Source organism: Palaemon carinicauda, chromosome 14 (genome assembly GCF_036898095.1).
Source record: "Palaemon carinicauda isolate YSFRI2023 chromosome 14, ASM3689809v2, whole genome shotgun sequence".
Lineage (NCBI taxonomy): Eukaryota > Metazoa > Arthropoda > Malacostraca > Decapoda > Palaemonidae > Palaemon > Palaemon carinicauda.
Genome location: NC_090738.1, coordinates 6,910,622 through 6,928,846, shown reverse-complemented (window position 1 = coordinate 6,928,846; position 18,225 = coordinate 6,910,622). Strand labels below are relative to the sequence as shown.

The window sequence follows — 18,225 nt, the reverse complement described above, 5'->3', positions numbered from 1 at the left end:
TTTTACACCAGTTTTATGGCCGCCTTCGTAAAGTTGGATCACTCTTGCACGATTCTCAATAGAAGTAATAGGTTTAGACATGACAACATATTCACACTCACTAAACCACACAAAATGTCGCAAACAAAGGGCCAAAGTATGATAAAAACGTATACAACCTGCCGTCACAACGTTCGGAGGGATACTGAGGAAAGTTCCACTTGTGCTATCGCTCTCTCTCTCGCTCTAGTTGAGTGGCCATTAGTCAATTTCTCCCCAGACGATTTTTTTTTTTGTTTTAATGACTGATTTTCAGTGGCATTGGCTTAAGATGCATAAGCTGTAACTCATATGCCAAAAAGAATACTTTGTTGCTTATATATTGTGGAATTGAATACATCTATGATTATCCAGGGAATTCTCCATCCATTTCCCCCATTAAGAAATCATAGACAGAAAGTTACTGAACGTGGACAAGTCTTGCAGCGCAAAATTTTAAACACGCTTGGGGCGGTCTGGATCAAGTAATAGGGACGGATTTCGTTAGTATTCATTTCAAATTTTACGATGGTTGCTTTAGTAATTGATTTTTCCTGAATATTTTCATTTTGTGGTAGTCATTTTCTTCTTCCGTTTTCCATTTCGTGCAACACGTTTTGATGGCAACTGCATATGGTATAGTATCAAAAGTAATGGGCTGAGAGCACTACCTGAGGAACACCAGATATTACATTCCTATAGTCACTTTGGTGCCCATCAACAAATACTCTCCGCAATCTATTACTCAAAAGCTCAATAATGATGTTAAGAGACCTACTTATTCCCATATGTTCAAGTTTGAAAACAAATGCCTCATGATTAACAAGGTAAAAGGCAGCACTGAAATCATGGCCAATTACACACTTCCTGACCACAATAAAAAAAATGTTATTTTTATAATAAAATAAATTTTTGAATATACTTACCCGGTGATTATATAAGCTGCAGCTCTGCTGCTCGACAGAAAACTCTACGTTAAAAATCCGCCAGCGATCGCTATGCAGGTAGGGGGTGTACTTCAACAGCGCCATCTGTCGTGCAGGTACTCAGTACTCATTGTAAACAAAGAACTCAATTTTCTCCTCGGTCCACTGCGTCTCTATTGGGGAGGAAGGGAGGGTCCTTTAATATATAATCACCGGGTAAGTATATTCAAAAATTTATTTTATTATCAAAATAACATTTTTCAATATTTAACTTAGCTGGTGATTATATAAGCTGATTCACACCCAGGGGGGTGGGTAGAGACCAGCAATAAATGTTTACATTATTATGAGCTAAGGATTTTTTATTTCATTTTAGCAGTTATCAAAATAACAAACATAAAATAAATAAGTACCTGGTAAGGAAGTCGACTTGAACAATTACTCTGCCTTTTTAAGTACGTCTTCCTTACGGAGCCTCGCAATCCTCTTAGGATGCTGAGCGACCCCTAGGAGCTGAAGTATCAAGGGTTGCAACCCATACTACAGGACCTCATCAAAACCTCTAATCTAGGCGCTTCTCAAGAAAAGAATTTGACCACCCGCCAAATCAACCAGGATGCGAAAGGCTTCTTAGCCTTCCAGACAACCCAAAAACAACAATAAAAACATTTCAAGAGAAAGATTAAAAAGGTTATGGAATTAGGGGAATGTAGTGGTTGAGCCCTCACCCACTACTGCACTCGCTGCTACGAATAGTCCCAGGGTGTAGCAGTTCTCATAAAGAGACTGGACATCTTTAAGATAAAAAGACGCGAACACTGACTTGCTTCTCCAATAGGTTGCGTCCATTATACTTTGCAGAGATCTATTTTGTTTGAAGGCCACTGAAGTTGCGACAGCTCTAACTTCATGTGTCCTTACCTTCAGCAAAGCTTGGTCTTCCTCACTCAGATGGGAATGAGCTTCTCGTATTAACAGTCTGATAAAATAGGATAAGGTATTCTTTGACATAGGCAAAGATGGTTTCTTAACAGAACACCATAAAGCTTCTGACTGTCCTCGTAAAGGTTTAGTTCATCTTAAATAGAACTTAAGAGCTCTAACAGGGCATAAGACTCTTTCTAGTTCATTTCCAACCATATTTGATAGGCTTGGAATATCGAACGATTTCGGCCAAGGACGAGAAAGTAGCTCGTTTTTGGCTAGAAAACCAAGTTGTAAAGAACATGTAGCCGTTTCAGATGAAAATCCGATGTTCCTGCTGAAGGCGTGAATCTCACTGACTCTTTTAGCTGTGGCTAAGCAAACCAGGAAAAGCGTCTTTAAAGTGAGATCTTTAAAGGAGGCTGATTGTAGTGGCTCGAACCTTTCTGACATGAGGAATCTTAGTACCACGTCTAAATTCCAACCAGGTGTAGCCAAACGACGCTCCTTCGTGGTCTCAAAAGACTTAAGGAGGTCCTGTAGATCTTTGTTGTTGGAAAGATCTAAGCCTCTGTGACGGAAGACTGATGCCAACATGCTTCTGTAACCCTTGATAGTGGGAGCTGAAAGAGATCTTTCTTTCCTCAGGTATAAAAGGAAGTCAGCTATTTGAGTTACAGAGGTACTGGTCGAGGATACTGATACTGACTTGCACCAGTTTCGGAAGACTTCCCACTTCGACTGGTAGACTCTAAGAGTGGATGTCCTCCTTGCTCTAGCAATTGCCCTGGCTGCCTCCTTCGAAAAGCCTCTAGCTCTCGAGAGTCTTTCGATAGTCTGAAGGCAGTCAGACGAAGAGCGTGGAGGCCTTGGTGTACCTTCTTTACGTGTGGCTGACGTAGAAGGTCCACCCTTAGAGGAAGAGTTCTGGGAACGTCGACTAGCCATCGAAGTACCTCGGTGAACCATTCTCTCGCGGGCCAGAGGGGAGCAACTAACGTCAACCTTGTCCCTTCGTGAGAGGCGAACTTCTGCAGTACCTTGTTGACAATCTTGAACGGGGGGAATGCATATAGGTCTAGATGTGACCAATCCAGTAGAAAGGCATCTATATGAACTGCTGCTGGGTCCAGGATTGGTGAGCAATATATTGGGAGCCTCTTGGTCATCGAGGTTGCGAAGAGATCTATGGTAGGCTGGCCCCATGTGGCCCACAGTCTCTTGCACACATCCTTGTGTAGGGTCCATTCTGTTGGAATGATTTGTCCCTTCCGACTGAGGCAATCTGCCATGACATTCAAGTTGCCTTGGATGAACCTCGTTACTAGAGAAATGTTTAGATCTTTTGACCAGGTGAGGAGGTCCCTTGCGATCTCGTACAACGTCATAGAGTGGGTCCCTCCTTGCTTGGAGATGTACGCCAAAGCTGTGGTGTTGTCCGAGTTCACCTCCACCACTTTGCCTTGAAGGAGAGACTTGAAGCTTTTCAAGGCCAGATGAACTGCCAGTAGCTCCTTGCAGTTGATATGCAGTGTTCTTTGACTCGAGTTCCAAGTTCCCGAGCATTCCCGACCGTCTAATGTCGCGCCCCAGCCCGTGTCCGATGCGTCCGAGAAGAGAACGTGGTTGGGAGTCTGAACAGCCAGGGGCAGACCCTCTCTGAGGCTGATACTGTCCTTCCACCAAGTCAGGGAAGACTTCATCTTCTCGGAAATGGGGATCGAGACCGCTTCTAGCGTCTTGTCCTTTTTCCAGTAAACAGCTAGGTGATATTGAAGAGGACGTAGGTGTAGTCTTCCTAACGAAACGAACTGATCCAGGGATGATAGTGTCCCTATCAAACTCATCCACTGCCTGACTGAACATCGTTCCTTCTTCAGCATGTTCTGGATGCATAATTGGGCTTGACTTGTTCTGGGGGGCGACGGAAAAGCCCGAAAAGCTTGACTGTAAATCTCCATCCCTAAATACACAATAGTTTGGGATGGGACCAGTTGAGACTTTTCCATATTGACCAGGAGACCCAATTCCTTGGTCAGATCTAGAGTCCACTTTAGATCCTTCAGACAGCGACGACTGGAAGAAGCTCTTAGAAGCCAGTCGTCCAAATAGAGGGAGGCTCTGATGTCCGCTAAATGAAGGAATTTGGCTATATTCCTCATCAGCCTCGTAAACACAAGAGGACCTGTACTTAGGCCAAAGCACAGGGCTTGAAACTGGTAGACAACCTTTTCGTAAACGAATCTCAGAAAAGGTTGGGAGTCTGGGTGGATGGGGACGTGAAAGTATGCGTCCCTTAGGTCTAAAGAGACCATCCAGTCTTCCTTTCTGACCGCTGCTAGAACGGACTTTGTGGTCTCCATGGCGAACGTCTGCTTTGTGACAAAGACATTCAGCGCACTGACGTCTAGCACCGGCCTCCACCCTCCTGTCTTCTTTACCACTAAGAAGAGACGGTTGTAGAAGCCCGGGGATTGATGGTCCAGGACTTTGACTACCGCTCCCTTTTCTAGCAAGAGAGACACCTCCTGTTTCAATGCTCGTCTCTTGTCTTCCTCTCTGTACCTGGGAGAGAGATCGATGGGGGACGTTGCTAGAGGGGGTTTTCGTAGAAACGGGATCTTGTACCCCTCTCTGAGCAACTTCACAGATTGTGCATCTGCGCCTCTCTTCTCCCAGGTCTGCCAGAAGTTCTTGAGTCTGGCTCCCACTGCTGTCTGAAGAAGGTGGCAGTCAGACTCTGCCTTTAAAGGACTTGGTTCCTTTCTTCTTCCTACGTCTCCCTTCGGCACGAGCACCTCCTCTGCTGGAGGCTCTGCCACGAAAGGGCGGAATAAATCTGGGTCTTGACAAGGTAGGCAAAGGGGTGGTCTTGCGGGCAGAGGACGCAACCAGGTCATGGGTGTCCTTCTGAATCAGAGAAGCAGCAATCTCCTTAATCAAGTCCTCTGGAAAAAGGCACTTAGAGAGAGGAGCAAACAGAAGTTCTGATCTTTGACATGGTGTCACTCCAGCTGACAGGAAAGAGCAAAGGTTCTCACGCTTCTTGAGGACCCCGGATACGAACGAAGCAGCAAGCTCACTAGATCCGTCATGTATGGCCTTGTCCATGCAGGACATGATGAGCAAGGAGATTCCTTGTCAGAAGGAGAGATCTTCCTGCTCAAAGCTCCCAGACACCAGTCCAAAAAGTTGAAGACCTCAAAGGCTCTAAATACTCCTTTCAACAGATGGTCTAGGTCCGAAGGTGACCAGCAAATCTTAGAGCGTCTCATGGCTAGCCTGCGGGGAGAGTCTACAAGACTTGAGAAGTCGCCCTGGGCAGAGGCAGGAACTCCCAAGCCGAGAACTTCTCCCGTGGCATACCAGACGCTCGATCTGGAAGAGAGTTTAGCAGGGGGAAACATAAAGGCTGTCTTCCCTAGACTCTTTTTGGACTGCATCCAATCTCCTAAAACTCGTAAAGCTCTCTTGGACAAGCGTGCGAGGACGAGTTTCGTAAAGGCAGGCGAGGATGACTGCGTACCTAAAGCAAACTCTGACGGAGGAGAGCGTGGAGCTACAGACACAAACTGGTCCGGATACATCTCTTTGAACAGAGCAAGAACTTTTCTAAAGTCCAAAGAGGGCTGCGTGGTTTTGGGTTCGTCAATGTCCGAATGTGGTACATCAACGTGTGCCGCATCGTCATCATCAGAGAGTCCATCATCAGAGAATTGAGGAGGAAGCGGCAAAGGAGTAGGTATCGGCTGGTCAGCTGAGTCCGGTCGCACGGGTGTACGCGTGACTGAACCGGACGCAACGTCATGGAACTGTTGCCCAGTCTGAGAGCTGGCAACAACCATAGCAGCGCGGGGACGCACAGCGTCTACTCCAGACTGTCTAGTCTGATGTGGGCGAGCAGAGGCAACCACACTGGGTTGCGGAGGTTGACGCACCGCGTCAAAACAAAACAACTTTGACGGTTGTTGTACCTCGCGAACGTCAACGGAAGGTTCCGTGCGTCGCTGAACGTCAACATGCGGCTGGCAGGGTACATTGGAACGCATGGGTGGCGGGACTCTCTCAGCTGGAGTGCGCAAGAAGGTCGCCTCAGCGTCCACAGGACGCACAACCGTGGTTGGTTGTAGGCAAGAGGTTGGTGCAGCAGCAACCTTCTCCGCACGAAAGTCCTGCATCAGAGACGTTAACTGATACTGCATGGTCTGCAGCAAAGACCACTTAGGGTCTACAGGAGCAGGTGCGGCGACAGACGGTGTGAATGCCTGAGGCGGTACCGCTTTGCCTCTCTTAGGAGGTGAGCAGTCATCGGAAGACTGCAGCGAGTCCGAACTGACCCAGTGGCTACAACTGGGCCGTTGGACTTGCGCGGAAGGGACCGACTTGCGCTTAAGAGGTCGTGAGACCTTGGTCCATGGTTTCTTACGAGAAACCTCTTCCGCAGACGAGGAATAAATGGGCTCTCTCGTCTCTGTGTGGGTGGGGCGATCTTGGGTAGATACGCCCGAAACCACGGAGGGAACGTCTGTTCGCTGATTAAAGCCTCTCGAACCCTTTGGTCGTACGACATTGCTTCTCCCCTGGACTTGGGAGCTTGCAAGAGGTCCCGTACTAGGAGGACGACAGGCACGAACAGACGAACCCTCAAGCGCAACACTATCCACAACACTATCACTCACTTTATCACTTCCCACTGCACTCTTACACTTTAGCTCCTTGACGTCCGCCATGAGCTGGTTACGGTCACTAGCCAAGGACTCGACTCTCTCACCCAGAGCTTGGATGGCACGCATCATATCTGCCATCGAAGGTTCCTGAGTGCCAGAAGTGGGATTAGGAGCAACCACTACAGGGGAAGGAATAGGTTGTGGGGCATGAGGAGAGGAAAAATCAACGGAACGAGATGAACTTCTCCTGACTCTATCTCTCTCTAGCCTACGTGTATATTTCTGGAATTCGATAAAATCGAATTCCGAAAGCCCAACGCATTCCTCACATCGATCTTCCAATTGACAGGTTTTATCCCGACAATTGGAACAAACGGTGTGAGGATCGATAGAGGCCTTCGGAAGACGCCTTGAACAGTCCCTAGCATTACACTTCCTGAATTTAGGGACTTGAGAAAGGTCAGCCATTTTGAATTGGTCAAAGGGGAATTCAAAAACTATCCAAAGTCATCAACAAATAATCCGATATAAAAAAAAGAATGCAAGGATTTATTGAAGAGAAAGCCTGCACAGCGAAAGCTCAAAACTAGAAACGTGTACTTCACCAAATAGTTGTGAAAACCAATCCAGTTAGCAACAGCGAATTAGTAGGTCTTGCCGGTGGCACGACAGAGAGAAAATTGAGTTCTTTGTTTACAATGAGTACTGAGTACCTGCACGACAGATGGCGCTGTTGAAGTACACCCCCTACCTGCATAGCGATCACTGGCGGATTTTTAACGTAGAGTTTTCTGTCGAGCAGCAGAGCTGCAGCTTATATAATCACCGGCTAAGTTAAATATTGAAAAATTTCTATACAGCATTGCAAATTATAAGAAGAACATCACATGCTCAAGTCTTTGCAAAAGCCAAACAGCAAATTAGGGAATAAATGAATGAATGATTTAAAGTTTTCAGGCATCCTGACGCAAATTAGGGAAAAGATAACCTTCAGCATAACTATTTCGACATTAAAAGTTTATACGGCCACACCAACTTGAGAAAATCATGTACTTTTTACTATTTGTAATGTGTTAGGTGTAGGAACAAATAATTTTACATACTTTCTTAATCTTGTATAGCTCAGGTCTTCCCTGGGATCCATCACAATGTTGACCAATATCAGAAGACTTATTGAAAGCAGCTTTCTTTGAATCAGGCGTCAATTGATTCTCATCTGTTCCAACATCGTTTTCCAACACCTCTTCATCGTTTGACAAATTCCTGCTGGGCTTTCTTTTAAAATCCCAAGACTTAAAACTTTTGGGTTCGATTTGGGATTCTGATAGAGGGAACATCACTTTCTTTTGTGATGAAATTACTGTCTCATCATCATCATCTTCCTCTATGTTTTCCCATCTATTTTCTGTCGGTTCACAGTTAGAGGTTTCCGGTTCAATTTTAACTTTTTCCATTGCTTTGCACTAGATTGTTTTACAGGCACAAAATAATATTTCCTACTAACAAATGGAAACACTTTGGTATCAGAACAGCTTTTGGAGTTAATACTACATTTGCATTCTCTCAATAATAGCACCCATCAGCTTCAAAGGTATTGAGAAGATAGGAGGCCATAAGTTTCTTCTCTTCATCACACAGGAACCTGGAAAGAAGTAGGAAATGTAATATCTCTTCACAAAACAATTAAGATTTATTGAAATAAAGTGCACAGAAAGACCAGAAACTGACACTAGTGGAAGGACATGTCTAACACCCTTGTTCAGCAGTGGACTAGTAATAATAAGGGAGGAGGAGGAGGAGGATTATATATATATATATATATATATACTGTATATATATATATATATATATATATATATATATATATATATATATATATATATAATATATATATATATATATATATATATATATATACATATATATATATATATATATATATATATATATATATATATATATATAGAGAGAGAGAGAGAGAGAGAGAGAGAGAGAGAGATATAGATATATATATATATATATATATATATATATATATATATATATATATATATATATATATATATATATCTATATCTCTATATTATATATATATATATATATATATATATATATATATATATATATATATACACACATATATATATATATATATATATATATATATATATATATATATATATATATATATATATATATATATATATATATATATATATAGATATATATATATATATATATATATATATATATATATATATATATATATATATATATATATATATATATATATATATATATATATATATATATAGATATATATATATATATATATATATATATATATATATATATATATATATATATATATATATATATAGATAGATAGATAATTGGTAGTTTGTTACTTGGCATCTGACTAATGATAAATTTTTGCACATTTAGACATTTTGCATATTCAAATAAGCCATGTATTTTTGCTACATTAATGTCTGGATTATCTTAACGACCTCGGGATCAAAGCCCCTGGTGAAGTCACACAAAGACAAGAGCTTGTGACCGGCCGAGAATCGAACCCTGGTCTGGCAAACTTGTAGAAAGAGTGACTAAACCACTTGGCCACAAAGAAGGATAAAAGTCAATGACAATGTGATTTCGCCTGGGGCTTTGATCCCGAGGCCGTTAAGAGAATCCAGACATTAATGTAGCAAAAATATATGGCTTATTTGAATATATATATATATATATATATATATATATATATATATATATATATATATATATATATATATATATATATATATATATATATATATATATATATATATATATTATACATACAGTGATACCTCGGTACTCGACCATAATCCGTTCGGGATCAGTGTTCGACCTCCGATTTGTTCGAGTACCGAAACCTTTTTTCCCATAAGAAATAATGGTATTTATTTTTATACGTTCCTACGCACTCCAAAATGCCCGAAATATTAATAAAACGTGTACCTAAACAACAATAATTATTTAAATGTGTACGAAATTGGTAGGAAAACTATATAAAACAATTTTAAACCATTTACTGTAAAGTACATACCTTTGAGCAGCGGGTCGATGGCATACAGGAATGGATGTGGAGAGGATGGAAGGGGGAGGTTACTGCTTGGAAGGAGAGTCCCCTTCCATGATGTGGCTGGGTAGTTCTCCTTCAGGGTTTTTTTCTCTCTGCAGTAAAAGGTCGGGCAAATCTCCTTCAGGGTTTTTTTCTCTTCTGTTTCTCTTCTTTGGAGGGGAATCAGGCTGGGATGTAGCAGCTCTCTTTTCTTTTATGAAAATCATGTCAATTGTCAGCTGCTTCTTTCTCTTCTGCACTATTCTTCTAGAGTGAGACATAACATTATCATTAATGTAGGTATTGGGCGGCATTTTCTTCCAAAATAACCCGGTCTCATCGCAATTGAAGACTTGCTGTGGGATCAAATTTTGTTCCTTAATGTATCGGTCGAATTCAACAACGTATTTTTCAGCTGCCGCCTGATCCGAACTGGCTGCCTCCCCATGCCTTGTCATACGGTGAATACCAGTTCTGTTCCAGAATTTCTCGAACCAGCCCCTGCTTGCTTTAAAAGTAAATGATGAATCACTTTCACTAATACTGGCACTTTTCTTCACCAATTCTTCATGAATATGAAGAGCTTTCTCGCAAATGAAAGCTTCAATTATACTTTCCCTAGCCAACTGCTTTTCTTTAATAAATATAAGGAGCAACTTTTCCATTTCCTCAATTACTTGTGGCCTTTGCTTACTAATTGCTGTCACTCCCTGTGCAACATTAGCTTTCTTTATCACTTCCTTATTTTTCAAAAAGGTCGAAATGGTCGACTTGCCATGCCATACTGTAAGGCTAGATCAGACACTCGTACACCATTCTCGTATTTCGCAATAATTTCCTTCTTCAACTCGATCGTTCTTCTCACTGTTTTCCTCTTATCCTTCCCCTTATCACTAACTTTCTTGGGGCCCATTATTATCGGCACAGAAAGTCTGAACCATCATCAAAAGGCTATTCCTCGTCCAAACTCACATCCCTAGAAACCCAGAGAGGATGTCGGTCATCAACAGGGATCTGGTGTGAGGTGTGAGACTTCGGAGGTAGGTCGCTAGGTTCCGGCTCTGGTTTATGGGATGGTCCTCGGACGCGCTTCGCCCTAAAGTCGAGGCCTAGTTCTTTGGGACGTTTTTGTATCCTTCCGTTCCCTTGGGCGGATGGAAAAATTCCCAAGAAGCAAAGTACTGTGCAGTAGTTTCCTTCCGTACTTCCTTTGTCAGCCTCATGTCCTTGGGGAAGCCATACTTGGTGGAGGCTCCTTAGGTCCCAAAGAGCTCGGAACTACCGGATCCAGATCTATGGGGATCAACTTATAGTTGTCTGTTAGAGAGATCCCTCTTGGAGATCCTGAGCCCCTCCTCATTCTCAGATGGAAAGAATCTCTTGGAGGAGGAGTAAATGTCTCTTATGTTTATGGGGAATGATCAGAATAATCCCCAATCTATCCAAGGCCGGGTCCTGCCTGTGGTAGCAGGCTCAGAACGTAGATATTGTTCATATCTTGACGTTCCATGCAGGGGGAGAGGGGCGTTTGGTAAGATGGAGGAGCTGCTGTTCACTCCTTTGGCTTGGATCAGAAGGAGGGGAACTCCTTACCCAGAAACTTGTGGGCTCCAGAGGAGTAATTGGAGTACTTTTATGAGTTGGTAGAGGTGAAGGAGCTGGTCCCGAGTGTGCTTATTTAAACGGAGCACCAGTTCTTGTATTAAGGGTTTGTTTATCTTAAGCAAAAGAACCTGTCTTTGCTTTTCTCTGTTTCTTATGGATAGGTAATCGCTCGCCAAGATGTTCTATGTGGGCGCTCATTAAAGGAGAGCGCTGTGTCGGAGCACTTACTTGAGTAACAGGTAAGCGCTGATCAAAAGCTCTTCGGAAAGGTGAGTGTTGGCGAGGAGAGTGCAGTGGGCGGGCATAATGATGGTAAGGCAAGTGACCATCAAGTATGGACTTGTCAGGAACTTGCCAAAGAGGTGAGCGCTGGTGTGGCGAGTGCTGGCGAGGCGAGCGCTAAAGAGGTGGTTGCCAAAAAGGCGAGTGCTGACAAGGTGTTCGCTGATGGGGTGAACGCTGACATGAAATGGAAGTCTGTATGCCTGTATGTACAGTACAGATAACTTAAATGTCTGCGCATGTTGCCCCTCCTGTTTGTAAGGCGCTAAAACTCACATAGTCTTAGTCTCGTCATACTATTCACCCCCTGGAATTTTATTAAGTATAGACAAGTTTCAAAGTGATGAATGAGGAATTAGGTTCGTCGGTAAACGCGTGTGCTTAACTCCCTCAACTATTGTTGATTGAGAGCAGTATGTCGAATGCGAGAGATTGAGGGTGGAATACCTCGCTTGCTCGCCTTTTCAGTAGGCTCGTCAATCTGATCTACTTTTGCAAATTCCACTGCCAGAGTGCTTTGAAGGAAATCCAACAAACTTTGTCTCTCCTGAGTATTGCCTAACATCACTTCTTTCCCTGTAAGGGCAAGGGGGTTGCTGAATGGGCGGCAAATTATGCGGGTTCTACTTTGGATGAAGTAAAAGCCCTAGGCTCTGGTCTGAGGTTACGATGTGACGAAAGAACACGAAGGCAAGGGGTGGAAGTAGTAACCATCCATCTAACACTCCCGTCGTCTAGCTACAAAAAGTTATGGTCTGAAGAGCTCGAGCGTGGAACTGATGACTCTCGGACACAATTTAAAAACCTCTCGGAGGAGACTAATCAGGAGACTGTCTCCCTCGGGCAGGATGGAACACTCAAGTGGGAGGCTAGTCCTACTCCTTGAGGAATTCACGTTAAGGAATCCCCTACGGGATACTCCGAAGGAATTGATAATCCTCCTGGGTGAGGGAGCTTCACTCTCAATCCGTGTCCCTAGCAGGAGAACCTCTAGCAAACGTTCTCTCAAGGAGAGCCTGGAAGCCCTAAAGAGGGCCACAGCTGACGTAAAGCCTCAGCGTTCAGAGATTCCCTTGCAGAGGAAATACAAGTTGCTTCTCTAGGGGAAGCAAGCGTAAGTTCCAAACCACAAGGTTGTCCTAACGTCAAGGTGCCTCCACTCTTACCTGACCAATCCCCAGAGGAGGCCAATAAACAGAGTTGGGGTGGTGGGATTGAGCAGTAGGAGTAAGATGACAAGGCTTCTTTGCCTTCAAGGATGGACCCGAGGAGGATGAATCCCGCTTAGCCTTCTTCCTATACTTAATAAAACACAGCCACTGGGAGGGAGGCCACTCCGAACACACGCCCGCAAGGAAACTCCTCGGAACAGGAGTGCCCTCTGCACGCAGGACAAAGTGAGTGGGGTTCTGTCTCCAAAAAAAGACATGAAGGTGTCGCAACAGTGCCGTTCCCTGCTTGGACAAATACGAATTCCATCAGAATGCACACCCTATCAAGCTATGAAAAGGAAAAGTATGACAAATTCGGAGATAATTTGTATTTTTCCTAACCATACAAACCTTAGCTATTTACACGGGGTATTACTTTCGGCGTAGCTGAAATGACGAGCCATTAGATATTTAACGAGGTTTAAATACCCTCTCGCTAGTTAGCGAGGGGGTAGGGGAGGGGTAGCTAGCTACCCTTCCCCCCTCACACACTGGTGAACTGATTCACTTCGCTCAGAGGTAGGACTTCATGGGGGACAGGGCTGGCGGGCAAATATGTGTAAATAGCTAGGGTTTGTATGGTTAGGAAAAATACAAATTATCTACGAATTTGTCATTTGTTCCGTAACCGAAATACAAACCACGCTATTTACATGGGGTGACTTAACCCTTAGGTAGGGTGGAAAGTCCCAGCCTTACTGGCTTTGGCTTTGCCCGGGGACTCAGAATCCGAGTGAGCAGCACTCTAAAAAAATTGATCCCTGCACCTCGCAAATTCCTTGCTCCGCAAGGAACGTGCGGCCTACATAAGCTTGTGTGTGAAGGATAGAAGTGTGACTCGTCCTAGGAAGTTGATCTGAAGTCCTTTAGATGGAAATCTAGGTTAGGACGTTCCCAATACCACCTCGTCAGGGTATGGGGGACGCGACAGTATTATACTAATACTAGGAGCACAAGGAAGCATGGTTTACCTGCAGTGGTTTGAGGTCAGCTATGCAGAGAACCCAGGATGCTGCTTTCCCCAAGAGAGGGGAAGATGAAGAAAAGAGTAAGGGCCAGACATACTTTTTCATTCATGCAGTCTAAAACTGGGTAACAATGCCCTCAACCTTCTGCTACCTGTCCATTAAGGAGCCTGAGGTTAGACCAGCTGTTGTGCAGCCACCACAGGGCCGATAGAGAACGTATCGAGGCTCCTGTGGGTCACGTCATGCAGGTAGTGGGCTGTGAAGGTTGTTTGACGCTTCCAGACCCCAGCTTGTAGCACCTGCATCACAGAGAAGTTTCCCTTGAATGCCAGGGACGTTGCGATGTCTTTGACATCGTGTGCTCTAGGGCGACGTGACGGAGGAGGGTCTGGATTCAGGGAATGATGGATGACCCTTCCAATCCAAGCTGAAATGGTATTCTTGGTGACCCTCCTCTTCGTACTTCCCGTGCTCTCAAACAGGGCTTGCACGCGAGGACAGACTGCAGCTGTTCTTTCAAGATAACGCCTCAGACTCCTTACTGGGCATAGTAGGAGATGGTCTGGGTCATCTGTTACAGAACGAAGACTCGAAACCCTGAAGGAATCGAACCGTGGGTCCGGAACTCCAGGATTTTGAGTCTTAGCAACAAACTCAGGGACGAACCTGAACGTTACCTCCCCCCATCCCCTTGAATGGCCGACGTCGTACGAGAGACCATGAAGTTCACTGACACGCTTGGCAGAAGCTAGAGCTAGCAGGAACACCGTCTTCCAAGTCAGGTGACGATCAGAAGCCTGGCATAATGGTTCGAACGGAGGTCTCTTAAGAGCCCTGAGAACCCGAACCACGTTCCATGGAGGTGGTCTCACTTCCGACTGAGGGCAGATAAGTTCGTAGCTTCGTATGAGCAAGGAAAGTTCCAGCGAAGAAGAAATGTTCAATCCTTTCAGCCTGAAAGCCAGGCTTAAGGCTGAGCGATAGCCTTTCACCGCCGAGACCGAAAGGTGCATTTCCTCCCGCAGATACACAAGAAACTCTGCTATTGCTGGAATAGTGGCATCGAGGGGAGAGATACCCCTCCCACGACACCAACCACAGAAGACTCTCCACTTCGCCTGGTAGACCCCTGCGGATGACTTTCGCAGGTGTCAAATCATCCTCTCCGCAACCTGTTGCGAAAAGCCTCTCTCTGTGAGGAGATGCTGGATAGTCTCCAGGTGTGAAGCCGAAGCGAAGCTACGGCTTTGTGGAAGATGTTGGAGTGCGGTTGCTTGAGTAGCTCGTGTCGGGGGGGAGTTCTCTCGGGAGTTCCGTCAGGAGCTGCAAAAGGTCCGGGAACCACTCTGCATGATGCCATAGCAGAGCTATCAAGGTCATCGACAGGTTGACCGATAGTCTGGTCTTGTTGAGCACCATTCTCATCAGACAGAACGGTGGGAAGGCGTAGACGTCGATGTTGTCCCATCGTTGTTGGAAGGCATCTTGCCAGAGTGTCTTGGGGTCCGGGACTGGGGAGCAGTACAGCGGCAGCTTGAAATTCAAGGCTATCGCGAACAAGTCCACTGTCGGGGAACCCCACAAAGTCAGGACTCTGTTGGCTACTAGAGGCTCCAAAGACCACTCGGTACTCACTATCTGCGAAGCTCTGCTCAGACTGTCGGCGAGCACATTCCTTTTGCCCAGAATGAAGCTCGCTGATAGTGGTATCGAGTGGACTTCGGCCCATCTCAGAATCTCTACTGCAAGATGGGATAGCTGTTGTGAAAAGGTACCTCCCTGCTTGTTGATATAAGCCACTACTGTGGTGTTGTCGCTCATCACCACCACAGAGTGACTCGCCAGGGTCTGTTGGAACTGTTGAAGGGCCAGATATACGGCCTTCATCATTAGCAGATTGATGTGGAGGTACTTTTCTGATTCTGACCACCGGCCTGAGATCCTGTGGTTCAGAACGTGGGCCCCCCACCCTTCTTTTGACGCATCCGAGAACAGCATCAAATCCGGGGGGAGGACGAGAAGATCCACTCCCTTTCGAAGGTTTCCGTCGGTCAACCACCACTGCAGGTCCGTCCGTTCAGCAGGCCCTATGGGGACCAGAAAGTCCGGGGTAATCGTGGCCTTGACTCCACCAGGACTTGAGCCGCCATTGCAGGGATCTCATCCTGAGGCGGCCGTTTGGAACTAGACGGGCCAGGGAGGACAGGTGACCTAGAAGACGTAACCAAGATTGGGCTGGAAGCTCTTCCCGTCTGAGGAAAGGTTCTGCGACCCTCCTCAGCCTTGCTATCCTGTCATCTGATGGAAAGGCTTTGTGGAGATTGGTGTCCAATATCATGCCTAGATATACCAGTCATTGAGATGGAAGCAGAGAAGACTTCTCGAGATTTACCATGATCCCTAGATCTTGGCAAAGTCCCAGAAGCTTGTCTCGGTGTCAAAGAAGGGTCGACTCCGAGTCTGCCAGGATCAGCCAGTCGTCCAGATAGCGAAGAAGACGGATGCCGATCCTGTGTGCCCATGAAGAACACCAGTGGTCCTGTGGAGAGACCGAAACACAGCACCTTGAACTGGTAGATCTTGTTGTCTGGGCTGAATCTCAAGTACTTCCTGGAAGACGGATGGATTGGGATCTGGAAGTACGCGTCCTTTAGATCCAGTGTGCACATGAAGTCTTGCGGTCTCATTGCAAGTCTGACCGTCTCTGCTGTCTCCATGCTGAACAGAGTTTGTTTGACAAACTTGTTCAGGGCTGAGAGGTCGAAGATGGGTCTCCAGCCTCCAGACGCCTTCTTTACAAGAAAGAGTCGACTGAAGAAGCCTGGGGAGCCGTCAACGACCTCTTGGAGAGCATCCTTCTTGAGCATGGTTTCAACTTCTGCCCGAAGGGCTAGCCCCTTTGCCGATCCCATGGCATAGGAGCTCAACGACACTGGATGCGCTGTCAGGGGAGGAAGAGATGTCGTGAACGGGACGCGATATCCTTGGCTGATCACAGAGATCGTCCAGGAATCAGCCCCGAGTTGCTGCCACCTGAAAGCGCAACTCTGCAGGCATCCCCCCACTGGTGGACACGCAGGGGGATTGACAATCCTAGCGTTTGCGGCCTCGGCCGCTCCCTCTAGGATTCTTTCCTCCCCTGGAGAACTTCCCACCCTTCCTTTCCTTGACGGGAAAGGGCTGCTGTTTGGACACCTTTGCGTTTGCTGCCGGAGCCGGTTTCTATGTCCTAGACTGACGAGGCTGTTGTTGTTGAGGTGCTGGAGGCTTGTAGGGTCTGGATGTAAGAGCCCTTAGGAGGAGAGAATCGTGATTCGACTTCCTCCACCTCTCAGCTGTCCGTTCCACATCCTTGGGCTCAAACAGGCTCTTTCCAAGGATGGAAGAGTGTCTGAGCCAGCAGACATCCACGGCTGGGACCTTCGCATGGAACCTCTCGGTCACCGCATCATGACGCTTCAAGATCAAGTTTGCCCACAAGTTCGAAACTTGGTGAGCCAGAAACTCGATGGTGCGCGTGCCCGAGAGGAGAGCCTTCCTGGTGCTCTCCTTGGACAAGTCCTCGGATCGCAACAGGATGCCCAGAGACCCCAGCCAGACATCCAGCCACGAAGTGGTCTGCATGGCCCACTTTGTGGCCTTCTCCTGGCTCAAGATCTCTGTAGCCGAGAATGTCACCAGGCGGAGAGTTTCTCGAGAGAAATTCCCCTGGAGAGCTCTTCCACAGAATGGTGGAGAGGAAGAGCTAAACAAGACTCCCCCATGATCTCGAAGTACCTCCTCTGCTGCACGCGAGGAGGTGGGAGGAGTTTGTTGCCAGCAGGGGAACGGCTGGAGGAGGCGAGTTCGGAGAGCTGGCTCTCAACCTTGTCTCTGGCGCTCTTAACCCCCTGGGACCAGGGCAGAGCCGCACTGGCCTTAGAAGGTTTTTGAGTGCCGTAGACTTGGTCCAGAACCGTATCCTTGCCTTCGCGAGGGGCGGTCTTCAGGTCCTCGAACCTGTTGAGTTGCCTCATCAGACTCAGGACCAGCCAGAAGGTATGCTCCGACTCATGCAGCTCTCCTCCTTGTGAACTGGCAGCAAAGTCTCCTGTCCCCAGCTGCTCTACTTGGGGGGACACGCGGACGTTCTCCTGGGGTCTTGCTGGCTCTGGTCGAATCCGAGATGAAGACTTAGGAACAGTCTTCGAGTACTTGGGCTCCCTCCTAGGAGAGATACAGGACTCCAGTAAAGAAGTCTGAGGGCTCCTCGCTGCTCCCACACGAGACGATTCTCCTACTCGAGGAGGGGTTCCTCCCATTGGTGCCGTGGGAGAATGTCTCACCTCGCTGGACTCTCCTGAGGATGGAGAGGCTTCGTCCACAGGGGAAGGAGAAACCGTCTGAGGGGGGGAAGGGGCCTTCCTGACGGACTTCTTGGGAGCCAGTTTGACCCTAGGAGAAGTTACCACGAAGTCCACTCCTCTCCATCTCATAAGCGGGGACGAGGCTGCCGTTGGTTTGAGGCCTAGATCAGCGAGG

The 18,225-nt window shown here is 46.3% G+C and overlaps 1 long non-coding RNA gene across 1 annotated transcript in view; it reads right to left on the bottom strand.

Annotated features, from left to right (window-relative positions):
- Positions 1-529: 529 nt before the first annotated feature.
- LOC137653089 (uncharacterized) overlaps positions 530-18,225 on the bottom strand; it is a 587,775-nt gene continuing 570,079 nt past the window's right edge. Inside the window, exons 2-3 of the long non-coding RNA XR_011046383.1 lie at positions 7,639-8,177; positions 530-689 (exon numbers count right to left, since the gene is read on the bottom strand). This is a non-coding gene — a long non-coding RNA (uncharacterized lncRNA). The remainder of the gene's footprint in view (positions 690-7,638; positions 8,178-18,225) is intronic.